Source organism: Haemaphysalis longicornis, unplaced genomic scaffold (assembly GCF_048455015.1).
Source record: "Haemaphysalis longicornis isolate Haplotype H1 unplaced genomic scaffold, Haemaphysalis longicornis Haplotype H1 scaffold_10, whole genome shotgun sequence".
NCBI lineage: Eukaryota > Metazoa > Arthropoda > Arachnida > Ixodida > Ixodidae > Haemaphysalis > Haemaphysalis longicornis.
In genome coordinates, this window is record NW_027526204.1 from 8,531,474 (window position 1) to 8,555,879 (window position 24,406).

The 24,406-nt window shown below is 47.3% G+C and overlaps 1 protein-coding gene across 2 annotated transcripts in view; it reads left to right on the plus strand.

Annotated features, from left to right (window-relative positions):
* The first annotated feature begins 821 nt into the window (after positions 1-821).
* LOC144158161 (uncharacterized) overlaps positions 822-24,406 on the plus strand; it is a 48,688-nt gene continuing 25,103 nt past the window's right edge. The window contains exon 1 of one of the 2 annotated variants that reach the window (XM_077688834.1): positions 822-1,116. The gene's annotated coding sequence lies outside the window, so the exon portion shown is untranslated. The remainder of the gene's footprint in view (positions 1,117-24,406) is intronic. The other variant, XM_077688835.1, reaches the window with a different exon arrangement.

The following is a 24,406-nucleotide window of genomic DNA, read 5'->3' on the forward strand; positions in this document are numbered from 1 at the left end:
GGCGACAGTCGTAACGATCAGTCGCATGCGAATCGCGTGTACCAATCGTACATGGGTCCAGCGCTTAAAGGCATGAACTGCCGGCCTTTGTTGAGCTGGCGATCGCACTTCATGCCAGGCGACTCCAAGTACTGCTCGCTCTGCTACTCGGCCGGCACACCGGGCACACGGATCTGTCCGAGATTTCTTTGCCAGCCCTCATTCAGTGATAAGAAGCCGCCTGGTATTATGTGATGACCAGGGGCTGTAATCTTAAGGCGTTATAACACCAACACAGAAGAAAAACTTCGGCTGCTCCTCGCCGTAATGTGGGATTGCCGTGCATACAACGAGAACGCAGCCGGAGGAAACGCCGGCAAACCCTACGGCTTCAACTTCCGCTAGGCACGCTAGGTGGCAGCACACCGCAATGAAAGAGGCGGATTGCATACCGGACTCTTCGTAGTCACGTGGTTTTGCTGCTCTCTCCCGCGCGCCTTCTAAAAAAAAAATACGGTTTGCGCTATCTGGCAACCATGTCGTTGACTCCGTACGCAGTTTAGTAAGGAGTCGGCTCGGTAGACGCGCGTGGCACAAGACATAGCCATTGCACCTGTTTCAGCATTGTCCCTAGGCGCAAAAGAAAAGAACAAGCCAAGTGACGTCACGTGTTTATCATCGTTATATTATCATTTTAAATATCATATAAGAATTTCCTTTCTGCTTTTAGCTGCTCCGTACGCACGTGACCACTTTTTCAACTGACTCCCCGCTAAATAACCATCCGTTGTATTCTTGTCATGCGCTCGCAGCGCCGCAGCGTGAGATTCGGTCGCCACACATTAACGCAGTAACGCCGTCGTAAGACTCTGTACACACTAAAGTGTGTTAGGGCACGCTGCTATTTACCCAGGTCGCCGATGCTGTCGTGTTTCTGCTGCGCATTGCGGTTTTCCGTGCACCATTTCAGTGCTGGCCGTCAGGCGTGAGTGAAAGTCGTAGCCTGTAGGGGTTTAAAGATAAAAGTAGTCCGCGCTAGTGCCTAACAGTGCGCCGTGTCTGCCTAACCGCCGTGGAATCTCACTGAGCTGCTGAGAAAACATCGCGGTGGTGGTCTGCGCAGGAACTTCCGTAAAGGTCTGTCTGCCTTCGACCGTCGTGTTTGTAGCCTCTCCTGCCCCGCCATCTGTCCGCGAAATTTGTTCACGCATCGGGCGACCCGTGTGCGCTGCTTCTATCAACGGCTTCTATCAGTCAGTGGACTTCACAGTAGACGGAGTGACGCAAAACGGCAGCGTTCCCCAACCGCCGGTCGCGGCCTCGGTTGCGCAGTGGCGTTGGTGGCGTTGCCTATTCGATTCCAATTCTCTATCGTGGAGTAAACCGCGTTCACGCGCTATAGTTAGTGAACTACGCGATTTACGTAGCACACCGAAAATCACTGATGACCGGTGCGGTTTCCCGAATGTGGGGGGAGCCGTTTGTGCGAAGCCGTTAGTAGAGTGCCGCCGGCTCCGCGCCTGCTTCGTCGCGAAGCGCAGTTTGTTGAAAGTTGGCCTGGCGGCGCTGCAGTCGCAGTGGATTGAATTGTGCTAGAGGGGGCTGTCCCTATCTGCACGCCTCGTGCGGATAATTTTTAAAACTGTCCGCACGCCTCGCGCGGATAACTTTGAAATTGTCCGCACGCCTCGAGCCCGTATTCAGACAATGCGGGTGTATATGGACGCCCCAGTTGCTTCCGCTATGGTGGCTAGATACTTCCGCTCTCAACTTGGATGTTATCCGCGTGTTACATTGTCGTGGCTGGTTACTTTAGTGTTCGCTAGTAATTACTTAAACCAAATGCAGCGTCGGTGTGCTAACGCTCGGTTTCGCGTTGTATGATGTCCTGAGCCAGCCTTGAAAAACAGCGCAAAAAACACGGACGTAGAGAGGTTACACAGACACGAGCGCAGTTTTCCAGCGCTCGTGTCTGTGTAACCTCTCTACGTCCGTGTTTTTTGCGCTGTTTATCAAGGTGTCATGCATACCCAACTTAGAGTGAACTACCCAACTAGCCCAAAGTGAAGCTTTACTGAGCCAGCCAGCTCACGGGTGAAGCCGATGTGCTAAGCCCTCGTCGGAGAAACGGCGACCACGACGACACCGACCCATCTCCTGAAGAATCGAGGACGAAGTTTGCCATCGCTAGTTCTGCACTTCCTATCCTACAAGCCACGTTGCAACAATGTGCCAGAGATCACCACACGAACAAATGCTGTGCTGTGATATGGTGAATACTGTGAGGTGAAGATGAGATTGTGTGCGTCAGGGCGTAGAGCTCGACGTACTAACATATTAGGCTTGTGATTGCGGTGACGGCGTAGCACATGGTAAATGCGCGAATGAGGTGGGGCCGAGTGCAGGGTGTTCTCTGCGCTATCGCCCTTCATGTCGGCGCATTCGGCGGCTGAGTGCGATGCTTGCACGGGCAGCGATTGTTGCAGGCAGCCGTTGCAAGCAATGCGCGGTTGCCCTACTCAGCTACGATCGCCTTGGCGTTTGTTTAGCGCCCGAGGTTCTTTCTTTCAACGTAGCTGCTACCCGCGTAACATTGAAGGGGAAAAAAACGTGATTATCGCACGGAACTGATAACCTGAGCATGCGTGTGTGGTATATTCTGTGCAGACCTTGAGTGCTTAGTATTGTTCTGCGGGTGCTTGCTTGCTACTTCGCGTATTAATTTTCGGGCTAGAGGAACAGGCACAGCGCCAAAGCGATACTGAATCAAGTGTTCATGCATTGGTTTTGAAAACAACACGAGGGTACGTAGAATAACACTCACAGCACAAAATAAAAACAACTAATGGAAAAGGAAAACAAACTGGCGCTATTTGTTGTCCTTTAATCTGCCAGTTTTTTTTTTATTTTGAGCATTATGGTATACCCAGTAGCCGGCCCCATGTCCTAGCTGTGCTAGATGTGATGAGGCGGCAAAGACCCCTCGAAAACACTGCGTATGAAAGATCAGTCGTCTTCTTGCCTATAAAAATTTAGTTCGAAATCACAAGCGCTCCATTTTAAAGCATTCGCTTTCGTGGAAACTGCTGTTGTGTGAAGCGAGTCTGATACAGTTAAACGACACACATCATTGCCACATTCTTTCTAGGTAGCGGCACATTGTATGCACTGCTATTATGAGCGCGTTAAAGGGGCACTGACACACAATTTTGAAGGCGAGATAACTTCGGAGATAGATTGGTGGGAACACATATACATCATCTGCAAAATATCAGCGGCGAATACAGCCTAGAACATATTTAAAATCAGTTTTAAAGTGTGCGAAACGCAACCGAGCAGCCAGCAGAGGACCACGCGCAATCGACATCCCGAGGGTATTGTGTAAATAAACAACATCCAAACACGTCACGAGTTTGTGTTTGCCGCTTCCGCACTGCCGGCGTTTTTCGCCGTCTCGCCCAGCTCGCCGTTCCAATCGGAGGGCCGGAGGGCGGAGCTTCTGCTCTCGAGAACGAACGACCCGATCGTTGGCGGCGGAGGCGCCGTGATTTCGTCAGCTCATCGGGCAGCTGGCCGCGACCAAAGTTCTACAGCGATTCCAGGCACTCTGTTTCTATTACTGTTTATTACCATTGGATGCGAAAACGCGCCGGAGGCACGAAAAGCCCACTGTGCTAGCCGCACGGTCGCTGTGCTGGCGGCGGGCACGGCCGCGAAGTGGCCCAGGCCGCCGCAGGTAGCTCGAGTGATAGCTTGTTACCGCTGCACGAAATTGTCCCCAAGTCCCGACCATGGTGGCTTACATGAGAAAGGAGTTAATGATGCGATGGCGGGTTGCATTAAAAATTGTCATCTGCACCGCTTACGAGAGCGGCACTCGAATATCCGTCGCAGTGCTAAGCCGAACAGATCTGTAGGCGGACCTGTAGGCAGACCGGCCGGCCGGCCGGCTGCTCTCAGCGTGCGTCTTGCACCCACCGTCTCGAGCGTCGCGCGTTGTTCTTTAGCCGCAGTACCATTTGCACTCGCAGCGCCTGCGTCACATCCACGGTCGCTTTTTTATTAAGCGCCTCACGAGATCAGTACGTGGGGGTATTCGCAAAAACTGCCGTCGATGCGGATTCGACAGTGCTACGGCGGCTCTGCTCTGTGACTGTAATATCCCTCCGACGGTCACGTGGTCAGCTTTGTTCACACAAAATCCATCGTTTCGCAGCACTCGCTGAAACCGAAACTGCGACTGGCCGCATTGAAAATGCCTCTAATTAAACAACCGTCGCACGCTGAAGCAAATGAGGTTTCTACAGGTTATAAGTAGGTCACTAGCTACTTATCGCAACAAAAAAAAACAAGATGCAAAATTTTTGTGTCAGTGCCCCATTAAAGCATTATAAATGTGGTATTCATGCCTAGAGAGAGAGAGAGAGAGAGAGAAATCTGTACTATATAGGCAGCTATAGTCCAGGTTGCCTGGCCGTCTCCTAATCTTCATTAAAAGACGGTCAGTCTGAAAATCTCCCAGAGTTCCTCACTAACCCGAATGCCATGGCCACCAGAAGTTCTTGCATCGACTTCACGTCCACACCATGATCTGCGCTCAGCCAGTCTTCCCAGGAAGCGTGTGGCGGCAGGTATGGTGGATGGCACCCCCAGCAGAGGGGTAGTACTGGTGGGGTGTGAAGGGCAGTTGGTTGTCGGGCAAGTGGGGCAGGAGGATTCTATTTATATAGTGGACACGCGGCGGGGCAAGAAGGGAAGGGGTTTGTGCATTTCGGACCATAGATGCGGCTTCACGAGACAGGGTGAGGTGGGGGACCGGGAAAGACTGCCTATAGTGGCACTAGCATAAGTGCAATATGTGGGTTTGGATATACAAAGCTTCTCAGCAAAACTGTACACAACTCAGGGTCTGCTATCATGCCAAAGAGGGCACTGGCAAGCATTTCATCGCACATGAGTTCTGGGTGTGTCACGTCTTTCCTTTGTCATTGTTCCAGCCATGCTGTTTTTTCCTGTTGTGCAGAACTAACACACTGTCCCTGTTGTATATTTTATCACATGATGCGATATGTGTTGACCCCTAGCCAAAAATTCTCTGTTCATGCATCATGTGTGGGTCAAAATTTTTCTGTTCAATATACTCTATATGGTAATAGAGGAGCTAGAGCCAAAAGCAAACACTTCAAAAGCTGATAATTCCAACCTGTGCTGCCAGTGTATACATTCACTCTTGAAAAGGGGAATTAAATCAGTCACCACACCGTGTGCTTTGAAAGTTCTTTCCAGAGAGGATGTATCCGCTAATCATTTGTATTATGAGTGCATGAGACGGCACACATATTAAAAGAGTAGTTACTCACAATGTTCAGTTCTTCCTACGAGACGAAACTGGACAAATCTTTTTAGACCATAGGCAGTGCAAGTGTTTCAAGATATGTACTCGCTCGTGTTGTGGTGTTTGTCAATTTTTTTTCTTGGGTTGGTGTTCTGCCTTTTTTTTTGCACCGTTTGCTTTGTATTTTGATTGAGAGTTTACATTAACGATTTCCTTTTCGATTTTTTTTATGTCTGGACTCTGCTGGCAGCGTTCCCTTGTTTCTCATTTTTAACATTTCTTGTTTGTCTTCTCCCTGCTGTCCAACATTCACCACTCATTGTAGTCTGGCATTGCAAGCCCATCTGGAGTAGGAAGCCTTGTCACTAGCAGGGCTGACCTCACCAGTTCACATTACACAGCCCCCTCTATCTTTCTCTTGGTGACCATGGCGTACATCATATGACGATTATCTTAAAAGTGTCTCCGTTCTCGCCTTTTGAATAAGCGCGAAGCTTGAAATTGTGTTTTATGAGACAGTGAAGTTCCAACTTCTGAAAGATTACATACACAAGAAGCATAGTTTCCCAAATTGGAAATTTCATGTCAGTAGTCCCTTAAATCGCCTTTATTTTTCACCGAGGCAAGAAAGATGAGAACAGGGCTGCTTTCGACATAGGTGCCTTAGTAACACCGCTCTTCACTCGGCACAAAGGAAAAAGTAAACACAAAATTTCGTTTCAGGTTGCTATGAAGGACCATTACCTTGTTCATAATTTTGTAATGAAAAGGGAAATAGGTGACATAAGTGCAAGAGAAAAGTGCCCGGAAATTGTTTTCATTCATGTGAAGTGCATGTAGAATGCATTAGCTTCTGGTGGTATTATGCAAAGGGAGGGGTAGTAATGTGGAGTGATATGCGTGATTGCTAAACACATTATTGTTGCATTTTATTGAGTGCCAGAATCACCACAGTTTAAACACCTTACATGATACAATTTTAATGTGGAGGCAGTGCTGTTGCCTAACTCACCGTGCTTGTGATGTCAGCTTGTGAAAGGAGAGCAGCTTTAGTAAAACTTTACTGAAAGAAATGCTGAAGATAAACTAATCTCTGAAATCCGCTTTCACTCGCTAGTAACTTTTTTCCGAAAGAAATTGAGCACAATAAAGCTTTTGCCCAAACAGCCTCATATTGTTTTCATTTTTTTGTGGATCATGCTCCTCATCTTTTCCCCCACAGATGTTAACTCCAAATGGCTGCTGTTAGCCTCAACTGTAGTTTATGGCCTAGTTTTTAGGTGAAGCTGTGCAGGCATTTATAGGGTGTTTTTTTATGGAATCGGTGCAAACGAAACAAAGAGGGGAAGAAACATAAGGACGGTCGCTGGTCTAACAACTCATGTTGCACATGTTGGATTTATTACGTAGCCATAGGTTTAGCCATGCAAAACATTATGGCTTCTGAGTGCTCGACAAACTTTCCCACTGCACTACAACTAACCTGAAGTTGATATTGGAAAGTGTTCGATATTTTTCAGCAGGCTATTTGACCGAAAATGGTACCCTGGAGCCAATGTGCAGCGCGAGTTCATGCATAGTTTCACTAAGCCTGCCTGTGCAGAAGGAGCTAACATGAGGCCAAATGTGAAGAATATGCAAGATTTTTCAAGTGACTAAGATTTAGTTTCATCCATATGCATTAAGTTGACAATTCCTGAAACATATACTGGGTCTTTACAGTGACATTTCACCCGTTGTTTACGGGTAGTGACAAGATTCTCCACACCACAGGAATACATGTGAGCAAGAAATGCCAGATTGCCTCTCGGGGAGTTCGTAGAGAGTCCAGGACTGATAATTGAAAACCCCTACCGTTGTTGCATAACGACTTCTGTTGAACACTACTTGGATTGCAAGTTTTTTCTACTCCCCCTACGCATTTTTTCTTCCTTCACAGGTTGCCTTTTATAATTAGAGTAAAAAAGGGAGACCTAAATGGGATTGAGAAGTGAGCAAAAGGGAATTAAAGGCAGTAAAGGAAAGGACAGTGAAGAGTAATCGTAGCGGGAACGGTGCAGTGCTATCAGCAGTCCCTCACACAGGTCAACAACCAATAGACTACCTTCACTGCACACACTGCCAAGAATGGCCTTGGTCCCACAGTGGATGATCAGCACCCTCCTCGGCAATAGGTCGGCCGGTGAAGACTGCTTTTGCGGGAGAGGATGCTTCCTCCTCCTGGAAACAGCGCAAGGCAGGGAGCAGAACATTAAAGGGCAGAGATTTTTGAGCTAAAGAAAACAACAGAACCTGACGGCGGTAACTTGGAAAGGATTTACACAAGGCGAAGGGAAAATGGTCGGCAAAGTGGTTGCAAACATTGAGGCTGTGCTCTTGCAACCACTGTATAGAGATCTTGAACTGTGACCATGGATACGCTGACAGACTCAAAGCATCACCAAGCTACTTCAAGTGCTTCGCTGTGTTGATTGAACTAGCATACACGTTATCTTGCGTCGTACAATGCTTACAGCATTGACAGCACAACGTACGTCAAGAGTACGAGTACAGGTGACGACGTCTGGATGGGTGAGGTTGCGGAGGTGATTCCCCCTGCTCTTACTGGAATGGCTACTTCTGTGTGCAACACAAAGTGGGCCTGAGAAATAGCAATGGCTGTACACCACCATGAGGGAAGGTGTTACGGTCAGAGGAGGCTCGCTGTGAAAATGAGGATAGAGTACCAAGGCCACTAGCAATTGGAGGAACTTCGCTCTTTTTTGCTCTCATTTACAAAGTTTACCATGTACTACGCACCGCAATCAGAATGCGAATGTAATAGTACGTCGAGCTCTACGCCCCGATGCACACAATCATCTTCACCTCACAGTATTCGCCATATCACAGCACGGCATTTGTTCGTGTGGTGATCTCTGGAACATTGTTGCAACGTGGCTTGCAGGATTGGAAGTGCAGAACTAGCGATGGCAAACTTCGTCCTCGATTCTTCAGGAGATGGGTCGGTGTCGTCGTGGTCGCCGTTTCTCCAAGAGGATAGCATCCAAGTTGAAAGCGGAAGAATCTGGGGAGGCTATAGTTACACCCGGAAAAAGAAACTTGGTACACGGCGCTGCATTCGGGCTCAAGGCGTGCGGACCATTTTAAAAGTTGTCCGCGCAAGGCGTGCGGTCAGTTTTAAAAATTATCCACCCGAGGCGTGCGGATAGGGACAGCCGCTAGAGCCACTAAACGGCATCGGCCGCGACGTTTTCTGCCACCTCCTGGACTACCTTGAGGCCACCGTACTGACCAAGCGCCTGTAGAAGGCAGACTGATGTCCGCGCCGTTGCTGCTGCTTCTGCGCGCTTAGTTTGCATCAAGGCTGCACTTTCCTTAGTTTTTTTCCTTCTCTCCTTTTCCCCTTTCACTATTTCTTTCATCACCCCCTTTTCGCCTCTCTAGTCTTTCATCCCCTCTTCCGTCTCCCCCCGCACTGGGTTGTGTGCAGGTGGGCTCACTAATATCCCCAGTGCATTTCCTTTCGTTTTCCTCAAATCCCTTGATCGGCGTTTAGCCAAGTAGCGACAAGTTCCTCCTCTCCACCCTTCTCCCGCTCCTCTCGCGTCGTCTGCTAGCGCTGTCCGCCATGAACTTCCAACTCGCGGCAGCTGCACGCCCGCCCGGCACATAGGCAGCGTCGCGCGCACTGCCTGCGCAGTAGTACGAAGCTGCTTCACCAACGTTTCTCTGCAGAATACAGAGGTAACGTTATTATTCATGCCATACCACACAAAAAAGGAAGTCAAGCGCGTAATATAACCAATGAAAAGCCGATGAAGGGACTTCAGCTACGCGTGCCGTGGAGCGCGGCAGTGAGCATGGGTTTCTGGCTCTCAGATTCAGGCTAACGTGCGTCGCATTCAGTGTCTGACGGTTTGTAAGGCATGTGGATGACGTTTAAGTGCCTTCATCTTTGGATTAAGTAGAAATAAAGGTAATCTACATTAGCTAAAGCTGCCTCGACGGATTTGATTTTATGTAAAGCCTCTTGATCGGCGGCGATGAGGGGACTTCAGTTTTATGCTGGCCGTGCACCCTTCCGGAGTATTTTTTGTTTGTTTGTTTGCAGTGTGCCTTTCTAACAAAATCTTTTGCGCGCTCGGAGTTCCCCAGAGCAGTAAAGGTGCGTACTGTCACATTTACGAATGCAGCCTTGAAAAGTTGCGTTACCGGAATGTTTATGTACCGCAATGTTGTACTATTATGACACCTAAGTAGATAACAGCGTGGTAATTAATACCATGCACACAGACGTTTCTAAGTCGCAAAGGTAGGAAAGCATGCTAAGCTGCTCCAATACAAATGTATTTTTTCCCAGAATAGAGCGCTGCCCAGTACTACAAATGTATTTTTTCCCAGAATAGAGCGCTGCCCAGTACCTCTCAAACATCTTTCTACCCGCAAGATCTCCTCCCCAGAACTGCTTCATAGACAGTAGTGCTTCGCCCTGCGAGTCTCGCGCATATGCTCCGTACAGCCGCCGAGGTTCTAAAAAAACGTGAAATATAGCCTTTAATGCTTGTGGTTCATTAGTTTCAAATAAACTCAAGCCTATTTTCTGAGGCAGCAGTGCTAGAAGTTTATAGAATAATTCTGTTGAAGTATTTTTTTCCATCTTATATAGAATACAATAAAGCCTCACTTCAAGGATTTCCGTTATTTCCTGAAATTTCGCGTATGAAATATGGGTATAACTCTCACATACTTCTGAGCTTAACCCATGCAGTTTCTTCAGAGGAAGCTGCATTGCATTTTCGTATTTTGTATTTTTTGTAATTTTACGAGGGATCTGGCGGATGTATCTTACAAAGGTGATATTTTGTATGCAGCATGCTGTTAGCTTGCACATTAGAGAAAGAGGTTTTGTCAAAGTCAAACACTTTTCGGATCATGCCCAAATAATGGAATTGAACACAACCAATATTGAAGATAAAGCAAGGTTTTATATAAAGTAATCCGGTGCCACAAATGCTATGCATGGCACTGTAGCTGTCAATCTATTTGTGTAAAGATATTATCTTAGTTCGACGCAAGAAATGTACTCCCTTCAACTGAATATATTCTGGAAGTAATCTGGAAGAATCTCACGTGGCGTGTTCAAAATCTCTTTTATTGGTGTACAGTTAGGCGAAATTTCAGCACACTTGTGGGGAGTCCAGGGTTCAGCATTATTTGCCTTCAAATAAACATTTTACAATAAACACCTGACACTGTGAAAAGTCACATGACATAACTGAAAGAGCACGCAAAGAATCGTTTAACATCAAAACACTGCTCATTGAATGATGGTAAGGCAAACAGGTGCAATCAATCAAACTCACTTAAAAATCCGCTCATCTTAACAGCTGCAAGCTCTAGATTTGAGGCAAAAATGGGGAAAGAAGAGGAGGCTACATTAGAGCTAAATTGTTAGATACAGAATTCAGGCTTATTAAACATCTGTACATCTCAACAACTGCCAGCTGACAATTCAACTCTTCCAAAAAGCATGGTAACAAAAACAAACAAAAAAAGAAAAAAAACCGCAGCTGCGATGGGGTAGCTCACAGCCAGATATTTAGAGACGTTATCTAGGTTTGCTCAAAACTCCATCCTAATCGTTGCATGTAGCTGTTCCGAAAGTATTGCGAAAAGGCACAAGTAAACAGTGGGGGACAAAGGCTATCACCTCAGAATAAACTTTTTACGCATACCATTCGGGCTTGTTTAAAAACGCATCAAATAAACAGTAAACTGAAAATGCACCCGCTCTTATGTATTAGGCAGTGATGCATAAGTGAAAGGCAAATGATGCGGAGCACAAGTGGCAGAATTAGACAATGTGCAGAAGGCTGAATCGAGCAACTATAAAATTTTGTAGGTGTATGAACAATGTATCAATGGAAAAGAGGTCACCACAGGCAAAACGTAAACAACTAGCAGCTTCACAATCACTCAACTGAATGCCAAAATGCCTATCATAAACAATTCTAACAAAATGTCGTCGAACATCTTCAATCTTCGCAGCCTGGCTTGCATACAAGTTCTTCCATAGGATAGACCCAAAATGAAGTTGCGGAATTATAAGGATAAAAACAAACGTTTGAGGCACGACACATTATGGAAAGGACGTGTGATGCTTGATATTACTCCTAACTGAGTGTATGCCTTTTTAACAAGCTTTTCAATGGACACATGAAAACGTAGTGCTGAATTGACAAAAATCCCTAGGTCATGACACCCATCAACCCTTCTCAGGATGCATTGATCTAACGTGTGATCATATAACACACTTGTTGCATTTCCTTGTTAGACTCATTACATGTGTTTTGGTAGGATTTATTAATAACTTGTTAACAAGGCACTGATTACGCTGCAAATGTCGGACTGTGAAAGGGCAGAGTCATCACGAGAGTCAACTTTTCGGAACAGATTGATGTCATCCACGTAGAGAAGCATTTGGCTATTGCTTACTGAACAAACGATGTCGTTAATTAAAACATTGAACAAAAGTGGACCCAAAATGGATCTTTGAGGGACTCCTGTCTTGGAAAAAAAGGGATTAGACAACACACCACCTAAGTTCGGTCGGTTTGGTCAGCTATTTAGATAGTCACGAATGAACATACAAAGGTTGCTGCAAACACGATATCGCCGCAGCTTTTGAAGTAGAAGATTTTGATCCACCATGTCAAAAGCCTTAGACAGATCAAAGTACATTACATCAACCTGGCCGCTATTGGCGATGTGAAGTGAAGCTAGTGCATTCAACAAACGTTGTCAGGTTGGTTTCAACCGACCAGATGAAAGTACACTACATAAATATGACCGCTATTGGCGATGATTGGGCATTCAACATGATTGGCGATGATTGGGCATTCAACAAACGTTGTCAAGTAGGTTTCAACCGATCAGCCCATGGAGGAAAGAAAAGGTTAGGAGAGGCCCTGACGTCACATTTGTGAAGCCGAGTCCCGCCATGACTTGAGCCCACGGAGCCCAGCACTCTATCCCATCATCCTTTGCTATCTCCGGTTTGATTTGATTAACATGGCGTCGCCCTGCCCTCCCGCTTCGAAGCGAAAACAGCTTCGTCGCTAATTCCTCGGTGCGATGTCATGTTCTAAGCTGTTGATTTCGCCTTCAATTTACCCATTCTAACCCTCACCCAAAGTTTCAATCGAAAAACGGCCTTCGTTTTTGAGATAGAAGGACTATTTTTCAGCTCTTAAGCCTGGCAAAGTAGCGTTTGTCGTCGTCATAGCAACAGGCTCGCGGTATGGCGAACGCAGACGACGGAGCATTGTTTAGGGTGGTACATCACTGCGGTCTTTGCGCGCTACGTCTCAGCAGCGATAAATTTCACTTCACTTCACAACGAAGAAACACACAGTGAGCAAAGAACGAAATGTGGCTCTCGCCAACGCTGAGCAAAGGGGATTTTCCCGGCAGGTCGCCGGCGGCGGCAACGGCTCGCTCCGCCGATCTCGACGCGACGTAAGCGCCGCTGCGGCCGGGGCATGAGTTAAAGGGACACTGAAGTGAATTTGTCAAGCTCCCGTTTTTGCTTGCACTGCGTAGACTGGCTCAAATTAGCACGCTTTTCATCGTTTTTACGAATGACAAATCGGTAATTATTTTACAAAGCGCGAAAGAAGAAAAACTACCATGCGCGGTTTGCGGCGGCCGCACCAACTAAAGCTGTGACGTTAGGAGGAGCGGGCACCGTGATTGGACGATGCCCAAGGTGAGCAACCAAACAAGTTTCGGTTTCGGCTTCGGTTCTGTAAAACACAACCGTTGGCGTTGTTGGATGGGCATTCTCAATAACTCAGTAATCATCGTACCGCGCTTCTGCCATGTTGTCAGCTGTAAAAATGCATAAAGATAAGCCTCCTAGGACGGCTTGGAATCGTAGCATTCACTAGCCGAAACCTACGCAGTGCATGAACGCCCTCCGCGTACCCGCAGACGCCCAAATGTCATGCGCTTTTCCCCCATATTTGGAGCTTGCCTCCCTCATGCCTGTATCGTAAAAAGCGTGTTCGCACCAGGCCAAGGGTCTGTTCATTCTGGCCTGTGCCCACTGCCTGCAAGCAGTCGGTGCTTATGGCAACAGCACGCCAACGAGAACTCGCTAGCGCGCCAGTGCCAGCCTGCGCGCGTTTTGTGAACTAGTTCGTGGAGCCATGAACGTTGCGGCCCAAAAAAAGGTGAACTCAATATAGAAAACATCGGCGGAAAACGAAAAAGTTAACTTACAGAAAAAAAAGCACGTAACCCGCGGGGATTCGAACTCCTGACTTGCAAAATACTTGCGGAGGCATATCTAGCGCCCCAAACAACTCGGCCACGGAACGGCCTCGGCTGGCTTTGGTAATATAGGGTATATATTGTATAACCAGTTTACACTTTTATTTAGTTTTGGCATTTCAAGCAGCTTAGGTGACTATTTGTTGTATTGCGCTCGTGCAGTAAGCGTCGCCCGAGTTTCCACAGTAGCTCACGTCTAGCAATTGCATTTCGTAGGCGGAAAAGCGTTCACAGATGCGTAGTCGTGCTGTTGACCGCTGTGCTTGTTCGCCCAGCGCAAAAAAGTGCTTCCCACGCCCTAGTTTTACGCTGTACGGTAAAAATATCAGTTGATTTTATTTCCTTAGTACCTATATTGACTTCGTTCAAGAGGCCTTATATTTTCCTACTGGCGTACCAGTCAGCGAAGCGTCGCATGTGCGCTTGTGCAGCGCTTGTGTGAAGCGACCTTGACTTGGAGCTAGATACAGTGTACAAACTAACCAAGTAAAGAAAGGCAGATTCTACCATTCACAAACGTGTCCTGGCTTCGTTTCAACTGAGCGAACGAATTACGACGACCCGTCGGCAGCCGGCGGACGAAACGCTGGGCCGACTGACTGTCTGAAGGCAGGGGAGCCGTGCGGCCAGGTGCGGCCGTGCAGTTGCGCAGCCAACTGCGAGCTCGGCTCCTCTCGACGTCACACGAAAACGCCGCAGAAAATGGGCGAGCGTAAAGAGAGGAGGACAGCATTTTCGAATTAATTTTTCTACTAAATAAAATCGCGTAAACGCGCCCAGGGTGGTCGAAACATGGTCTGGGGACTCCGGACTACAATTTGCGCAAGTAATCCCGCAATGTTTACATATCACTTCAGTGTCCCTTTAAGGCCGCCTCCGACGGCGGAGTTTTCAAACTGGCCTAATCTAAAAACGTTTGTCGTAGCGACCGCGCTGGTTTACAAGCGTAGCGAGGCAGCCACATACCAAGCGCCTTAAAAATTTGTCCGTTCTATTCGCCCAAATTTGGCCACCGCAGTTGTAAACAAGTAAGTAACATTGTCCATGGGCTCAAGAAAAATGACGTCACTTCCTCCACATTTTTTGCAATGCATTGGGATGCTAGGGGCCTCTCCTGAGTATTCTTTCCTCCATGGATCAGCCGTTTAGAAATACATGCTGAGCATCCGTTACTCGACGTATAAAAAAGAAAGATAAATGCCTAAATAACGCAATTTCAAAAACCTTGGCAAAAGGACTTAGCAAACATACTGGTCGGTTTTTTGTAACGTCACGCTCATCTTGTAGCTGCGAACATTGACCAGACGGTGAGCACTCAGCTGCAGCAAGTGCGAATATCGGTAGAGAATGTCCTTGCTCGATTCCAGATGCTGAAAATTTGATTTTTTTGTGGTTATGGATATACATAGGCATGAATGGGAATCTACATTTAGCTTTTATAACATCGGACATAACCTTTTGTTAAATAAGCCAGCACTCACTTCCAGCGCTTCCACCTGCAGCACAACTTCGACGGTGCGGCAGCTTGCGTGATGACTTTTCTGGCCTGTGGCTGAATACCGATGGAACAGCAGTACTCCTTAGCTTCTTTATGCTGAACTTCCAGAGGATGCTTGACTCAAACCGGTCCTGTGTGAAGTGAGACTGCATAGCAGGTGTGTTAAAGAAACAGGTACACCACAAACAGAAACAAGTACATTATACCACAAAAAGAAGTCGCTGTCAAGCTAACAATGCAGTTCAAGGCCAGCCTGCAGAAAGTCAGAGCACATTGGCAGCAGATTACGAAGTTTTCTACGAATCTGGATTATAAGCGTTGAGGCGATTCGTTGCAAAAACTTGTACTACTAGACTGCCTTCACTCTCATTCGAAACTATTTCAACGCCTTTCAAAATTGAACGCACCATGGTGGCTCAGGGGTTACGTAAGGTGTTGTGCTGCTGAGCCCAAGGACCGATACAGGCCACGGTGGCTGCTTTTCCGATGCAGGCGAGAAGCAAAAACGTCCGTATGTCGAGATTTCGACGCACGTTGAAGATCCCCAAGCGGTCAAAATTAATCAAAATAATACTAGCAAGTGAGAGCCAAATGCTCGAAACTAGAGGTTTCCCGAGAGCTTTTTTAATTTAAGGCACGGCGTTTCTGCCGCGAAGGCTGTCGCGTTTAACACGGGAGATCGAGCGGTGTTACGCCCGTGCCGCAGCAAAAGAGTGTTGCAGTAAAGTAGAAACTCACCTCGCATAGTTTACTCGACTTGGGAGGCTGGAAGTCTTTTCTTCCTATCCTGTGGAGCCAAACTTTCCTGCGTTTGGCGTTGAGCTTGCCGAACGGCGCGGCAAAGAATGCCTTGGCTTTGCCCGACTGTGTCGTGCAGTTAAACGCGCAGCAGTCCGTCATCTCGCAATGCCATGCACTCCAGGGTGGGTAGCCCATCCACAAGACTGTATATCGTCTTCAAAAGTGCCCCCACAATCACAAGCGACCGCTGCAATTCAGAATGTGCGGCTAGCGCACACACAGAATAGGGAGCACACAGAAACAAAGTGGGCTACACAGATCAAGCAAAACAGCTTGATCGATCATGGCGGACGGAAACGGAAAACGCAAGCCGGAACCGGAAATTTTTCGAAAACGGAACAGGAACTAAGGCGTGAGCCAATAGCAGGGCGCGTCGGCACATCAATCGTTGTCGCTGTTAGCTGAAGCAGATGAAGGGACTTTACCTTTTCCATACCAAACCACTGAGTAGTAGTCCTAGAGCCACTAAGCAAGCTCCACTAGTCGCTCTAGGTTATGCCGGAGAGAACTACCAGATCGGAGCTCCCACAGTCGTATTAAATCATTTGTTTTAAAACTGCTGCTGCTGTTTATCTCTCTCTATTGAGTGTTGCGATGTGATGAGCCTTCAGAGTGTAATTTAACATCCTCAGAATGTCTAGAGCCTTTACCACTTTTACGCACCGGGATGCGGCGCCGGCTGCGCGGGTGTCAAATCTGTAAAGACTATTACACCTTAGCGTTCTGAGATGAAGCTGGAAGATCAACCTAAGAAAGAAAACTGCGCTGTGCAAGCTGCACTTCGAGCACCGCTACATACAGCGCAAGTGCACGCATGTTACTGATGGTAAAGAAAGGAGAATCGCCTGCGGTGTGCCCGGGATGACGCCCAACGTAGAACTATGTGAACGAGGATGCGCCACTTGCAGGAGTCTTGACAGATCGCATCAGTTTCCAAGTAGCATAGCATTAAATTCGCGTTAACAAATTTGTTGACCAGCTGCCGCTTGTTCTGCTGACGCGGCGGTTCTTCTGTGTCACGGGATGCTGCTGTTAAGTATCAGAAAGTTGGTAGGCTCGGTCCAGTGCCAATATTTGGGCAAAGGGCTTGTGTTTGTCGAAACTGGTTGCATACATTTGTTAGCGATCTCATGGTTTCGACCTTTAATTCAGCCGAAGCAGTCTTTCAATCATTCGTTGTATCTGCACTCCCAACTATAATCAAGTACGCTAGACGGAAGCAAAGCCTGATTAAGACTGTTATTTGCTCTAATAAAACATCCGGACTTGTCTGTATGGCATATTCTCAGTATATCTGTAAACTAGCGCATCTGTATGCGGTGTTCTGGGAAGAGCCTATGCATGGTCGAATAGGATAAAAAATAATGACTAACCCGCCGCAGTGGCTCAATGGCTAAGGCGTTGTGCTGCTGAGCACAGGGACGCGGGTTCGATTCCTGGCCGCGGCGGCCGCTTTTCTGATGGAAGCAAAAACGCCCATATGTTTGAGATTTCGGCGCACGTTAAAGATCCCCAGCTTGTCAAAATTAATCCGGAGCCCTCCACTACGCGCACCTCATAACCTGTGCATCGCTCACGGGCGTAAAGTCAAACCGAAGGCCGCAGCTGGGAATATGTTTAATAGAAAGTGGCACACCGATGTGGCATTCACTTCTGAATAACTGGCATACACACTTCAGCAATATTTAGGCTTGGATTTAAGGGAACATTTTAAAAATCACTATTTTGTAGAGAACGAGCAGGAAATAATAATGATAATAACCTTTATTTCAAAGCACTGAATACATATTCGGGCCAGCCCAAGCCAAAAAAGGCTTGTGGGGCCGTGCACGGCAGTTGCTGCCCATTACGGACACCGCAATACATATATTGTCGTCTTTAAAAAAAAGAAAAAGAAAATGAAGAAAAAAGTAAAAAGCAGGTACAAAAAGGAAAAAAGAGTATGGGAATAAAACAAGCACCAGAAAATACATTCAACAGCTTCCACCATTCAACATTCAACCACGTAACACAAAAACGGCGTCTCTAACTTGAGCACGAGAGGTAAAGGAAAACAGTTCGGAGGCAAGGGAGTTGATGATAGAAGGGACATAGAAAGTACGCAGCCGCTCACCATAATTAGTGCGAACCCTCAGCACAACAAAGCGATCTCCTACGCGGAGGTCACGTTGCGGCGTGTACAATATACAGTGTTCGTGCGACCAAATATATTTTAACACCCCAGTTTGTTTAAACAGCATAAAAAAATCGGGCATGCTTGACAATTCAAAAACGTCTGCATGCGAATCAAGCGATGCACCGTACAGACCTAAGAACGAATTTCAATACACAGGTAATTTTGTTTTTCCAGAAGGCGGTACAGAAGTAAAAATTGCAAATGCCATACCGCAAGACGCTGTAAGAAAGTGCATGAGATATTTGCTTGCGTATGTACATCGGACATAATGATTTAATAGAAAACAGGAGACAAGCAACCTTTCTGAGTTCGGTACATACATACGCTGCACGGCTATTCTAGGACATATCAGAATCAAACAATAAACCTAAGTACTTAACAGTAGATTGTTGGGCAACAGGTGTACATGCACATTGGACACAATTACTAGTATGCAAATAAATTGGAACGTGGTGAGGAATAAGCTTAGCTGGATTATGGAAACAGACTAGTTGTGATACCACCGCATGACTTTCATAAAGTCATGCTGCAGGTATTCTGTTGCTAGTTCATAGTTATTATGTCTGGATACAAGTACCGTGTCCGCATATTGGAACACTCTGCAATCAGTGCAAGAACTACTGAGGTCGTTAACTTATATATTAAATAAAATAGGACCAAGAATAGACCCCTGAGGGACGCCTAAGGTTAAATGTTGTGGATTGCTCATGATCGAACGCAACACAACAATTTGAGAACGTTTGAATAGGTACTGGTTAATTAAGGATACAAACGGGCTTCTGAAACCATACTGAAACAGTTTTTCAGATAAAACGGAGTGATTTAACAGAATCGAATGCCTTGGAGGCATCCAAAAACATTGCACAGGCAAATTCATTATGTTCTAAAGCTTTGTTTAGAAGATCAGAAAGATCTAGAGCTTTCTGTGTTCCACGCCCTCTGACAAAACCGAATTGGTTGGGTGAGACGACATCATGTGCATCAAGGGAACTCAGCATCACTGTTGCAATGTGTTTTTCTAAAATAAGGGCAATGATAGGAAGAATAGAAATGCCCCGATAGTTTGTAACTAAATTTTTTGGGCCAGTTTTGTAGAATGGGGTGACAACGGCCTTTTTTAAGCCCAAAGGTACAATTTGTGTATCAATGATATTGTTGATTATAGCGAGTAATACATGTTTAAGACGCTCAAAATGCCTACAGAGAACTGCCACAGAAATGCCGTCAATTCCTGCAGCTTTATTTCTTTTGAAGCTGAATAGGATGCAACGCAGATCATCTTCGGTACAGGGCGGTAAAAAAAGCTGATTCAGATATCAACTGCAGCCTGTCAGCGGGGTGGCAATGCGCATGCGTTGCTTGGCCAGCGGAGGGAAAAAAATCATTGAATTGGTCAGCGAGAGTGATAGACGCAGCACGGAAGTTTCAAACGACGGTAGCGCACGCGTCTCTGGATTTTCGGCCACGCAGTTTATTAATGGTGGCCCACGTTTTAATCGGATTTGTCCTAGAAAGCCTGAATTTGTGTTAAAATGCTTGCGCTTTGCTGCACGTATCAAGGCATTTGCTCTATTGCGGGCAGTTCTGTAAAGCGATCTTAAATAAGCACTTTTTGGAGCATGCCTACATCGAGCGCAAACCAATTCCCGCTCGGCAATGGCACAGCTGCAGTAATCCAAGGACATCCAACTTGTCTTTGTCTAATATGAATTGATTTTTTCGACGAATTCTGAATAGACTTAAATGCCTCTACAACCCGGTTGTACAGTTCAACTGGGTATATAGTCAGAAGGGAATTCCAGTCGTGATGCTCCACTGCCAAGTCCAATTGCTTTCTGTCAATTATTTCCACTCTATCGGAGTGCAAGGGGCCTTGCAACATAGCCTCGGAAGGAGAGAAAACACGACAGCCCGTAAAAAAATTATCCGACATCGTTTGTGCAATTATAAATGCTGTGTAGTCGGACGTTAACATGATCAAGACAGGAAGAAACAAGTTTGTCGCGCAGAAGTTCAATGCGAGTAGAAAGCTTAATCACAGCTTCGACACCGACGTCCGCCAGAGTGTTTAGATAATCTACCACGATATGTTTTTTCTTCTTTAAAAGGTCGATGTTTAGGTCCCCAGTCATGCAAATACGTCCAGCAGGCCAATGGAATTGCTTCAAATCTTCGATGAATTGGCAAGCATTTTGACTAGGCGGACGATAGAATGCGAGAAACGTAATATCAGAGTGGGTTCTGCAGTGCAACAGCTAACGATTCCGCACTGGAGAAGGAAGTCGTTACGGCATAAGATAGCCATTTCTGATTTACAAAAATGGCAATGCCCAAGCCGTTAGCACGAGTCGTAGCCGGCTGTCGTAGCCGGCGATTGAAAATTGTTGGGTTAAGCATTCAGGAATATTTATTTCAGTCAATACAATGGCGTCTAAGGATTCTTTTAGTTTATCGGTAATACGGCATAGTTCGTCACAATGTTTCCGAATGCTGCGAATGTTTACATGAGTGAAGGTGAAAGAGCCATCCGTGGTTGCGAAAAGCGAGTCTTGAAGTGCATCAAAATCTCCGAATACAAGTGTGTCAGGTGCCACGAAAACCGCGAAGCGATGAAGGAAACGGATCTACTAATTCAGCCGTTCAAGATCTGAGAGCTGATGAACTCGAATGGCCGGTTCACCCTCCTTCTTCCCGAGGTAGATACGGCCGTTCTTTACCCACACAAATTGGATGTTGTGTTCTTTAGCCGCTGCACGCGAAGAAAAGAAAAGCTCCCTGTTTGATCTGTTAAGGTTCTCCGAGAAATAGAGAGGGGTTTGATCGCCACTGTTGGTCAAATCACGCAGCTTAGAGCGAGCAGCCAACCAGCGGTCACGAACTTCTTTCGATGTGAACCTGACCAGCACTGTCACAGGTCCGTTCTTCCGCTTGGGAAGCCTATGAATAGCGGATACCTGATTCGGTGAAAATGAAAGAATCTTGAGTTTTTGGCTCAGGTCTGACAGGAATACGCCGAGGTTTTCGTCAGGTGAGGTAGGAAGGCCGTGTATTTCAAGATTTGACGACCCGCTGTACTGCTGTGTGTCGTTGCGGTCCGATTGCTGCCTTAGTATGATTGAGGCCCGTGATGAAACGCAACCTTCAAGGGAAGCAACACGCTCTGTCAGTGCGTCCACGGTGGTGTCACGCACCTTCGCGTCGCACACCAAAGAGTCGTATTTTTTGGACAATGCATCCAGGGACAACTGAAACCCACCGACGACTTCTTTCAGTTTCTCTACTTCGGGCTTCAACGTGAGAAGATTGTCCAGCTTCAGTTCGAGGGATGAGATGGATTGAACTTGAGTTTTAATGGTTTCGAGCATAGACAGCTTCTCAGCAATGTCAGACAGAAGGGCCGCAGCGTTCTCTGAATCAGGTTGGGCGAAGGAGGAGTGCGACAAAGCTTACAGCGCCACTTGTCTCGTCTAACTCCCATAGAAGCAAAAGTAGATTCTGCCGCTCCTGAGCATCCCTGGCCTAAATGGAACTTGCAAGAACAATCTAAACATCTTAGAAACCGAGTGTCACCATCAATTCGCTCAGATCAAACATTGCACACATCATTCATGGTGATACAGAGCAAAGGGTAGTATGCAGTTGGCGGCAATATCAATACATCTTATAACTTAAAGGGGTCCTGAAATACCTTCCGCCGATGCATGGATGTACATCTACCCAAATAAAGCAATGTATTTGTAATCTCCTCCCGCAAGAATTTTGTTAAAGCGATGAGTATTAGCTGAGAAATCGTAAATAAAAAACCGCGCATTATCGTCGCTTCGCGTTTCCTCCTCCTTTCGACTTACTCTCCGCTGTTGACGGCGCGCGAGCCTTGCCTCCCATGATGCTGCGCTCCGCAGCGGTGACGTACTTCCGCTATTGCGCTGATCAGACTGTCGTCTGCTACGGGCAAGCTTTGTTGGCACCATGAATCCCGCACACCGCCGCTCAAGGCTGCAAAAGCGAACGAAAAATCTGGCCGCATGCATGCGGCGGCCTCGCCTTGCCCTTTCGCGGTGTACGTTGCTGGCGGCCCATGACTTTTTATCGGCGGCGAACTCGCAGCCGCACGGGGAGGGTCGTGCGCTCAGAAGTCCCTCGATCGGCGTTTATCGAGGGACTTTAGTGCGCTCGTTCCCTTGATGCACCGCGCACTGTTTATCGAAAAAGCGCCGTATCATATGTGGCCCCGCTGGTGCCGGGTCTTATTTTGCGGCGGTGGTAATTCCTGCCGGCGGCATGTGAAAAAGTAGTATCAGGTAGTATTAAACCGATACAGAACCCGTGCACAAAACGCTTCAATCATGTGACCAGTTCAGCTTGGGGCGACGCGTGGTGGAGCGGCAACGTCGGCAAAACATTCTCCGCCGCGGCTCTGAGCTTTCTAGCGCTGGAGCGAGCGCCATTTCTTTGACAATCTCAAACATCGGTTGCCTTGGCAACAAGGCACAAACCGCTTAGAAGTCAGTTACGGTTCCGTGATCCCGGTTCAGCTCCGGGCCCCACCTCGCGACATGTGGGCACTGCAGGCGTGTCATTCATTCCCATTGGGAAGTGCGAAATGCGTTTGGCATTACAGGAGGCGATGGTGTGTGTGTTGTGGACGGCTTTGTTTCGCGATGAAATGCGCCGCTGTGCTTCTGCGGGTGGATAGTGCTTCCCATGGTCTGGATTATCTTTCTCGAGCGACGTACGACTCAACCGCGCATGGGGTATGTGCAGTGTGCGTGGCTAAAAGCCATCGGCTTGTGCGCCAGAGTTAAGTGACTTGCTGTTCGTCCCCGCAAAGCGCGCGCGAGGTGAGTACCGAATTTACGACGGGCAGGAGGCAACCCATCCTCCGTCAATCGTGGTTCAGACTTTCAACGCATGTTGTGACGTTGTGTTCGTTAGAAACGCATCTCTGGATTGTTTTGAAGTTGAATAAAATGTATGCGTCAAACCCGGGCATTCGGCTCAGGGCGTTCTCTGCGATTGCACGAAAGAAGTGCCACGGGGCTTCAACGCTTTCTTTATGGAACGTACTCAGGTAATAGAATATCAATGTCGTGTTATGGCCGTGTTGCATTCAATACAAACGGTTAAGCGTTTGTTTTACACCTGTTTCGTTTGTCGGAAAATGCCCAAGCACTCCGGCACTCCGCTGGCAGATAAGCCGGTGAGCCGACGCTGAGCAGACGACTCATCTCTTTGCCGGAAGTGCGTGAAAAAGCCGCCCAATAGCAGGGTGTCTAGCTCATGACGAACATCTGGGAATCGATGATGTAGACATGTGAAGATGGCGGCGTCCAAAAACACGAAGGAAAGGGTGAGACAAAAACGACAAACTTTGCAACAAAAGTGTGAGCTTTCCGCTGCGCGTAAAAGAGTAATACTTGGCACAGAGGACGTTGACGACCCAATCTAACGGTTGCGCTAGTTCATTTAGTGTGCTCAAAATGCCTTTCAGGGCCCCTTTAAGGCGAGGAAGCTCACCTGCAGTGACAGAAAGGACGAGTTCAGCGCAGGTCCGAAATGCGCCGCCAACTGCAACTGGGGTGCTGGCTCGCAGTCGTTTTGAAGCCTTTGACGGCACAACGAAACACCACCTCGCGGCAGGTGCCGACCTCCCGCCGAAGTATCCCAGAGGCGAATCTACCGCTGGGCTCCGACGGCGCTTGCCTGAACACGTGCCGGTGTGTTGTGCTCCACTATCAGCGGGGCACGATAAATGCGAACTTGCGGGGCGTCGATGATCCAAAGGAAATCTGCAGTGACAGAAAGGACGAGTCCCGCGCAGGTCCGAAATGCGCCGCCAAGGAAAGTTTGTGTATAATGAAAATATAGCCAGATTCTTCGATTGGCTTCATTGACGGTGCAATGAAATGTCTCGGGGTCATTAAACAGACGCAGCAAAAGTTAACGCAGCACTGTCCATGTTTCTTATATTCATTACATACTACACCGGGACATTAAGAGGGGACACGGAAAAAACAATAGTGGAAACTGGTATTTCAACACTTGACCCTGTCATCTTCGTTCATGTGTCGGTCTTTTTTCTGCGTTGTAAGCACTTACGTTGAAAAAACAACAGCAATAACAAAACAGGGCCCGCTTTTGCCACAAAGCCTCTAGAAGTCCCTTTTAATTTATTCGCACATGTTGTTTTCTACCCCGCAGCCGCTTTGGCGTTCCTGGTAACATAAAAATTGGGCGAAACGCGAAAAAGCACAGCCCGCGCGATGCCGCGTGCCTGGGTGAG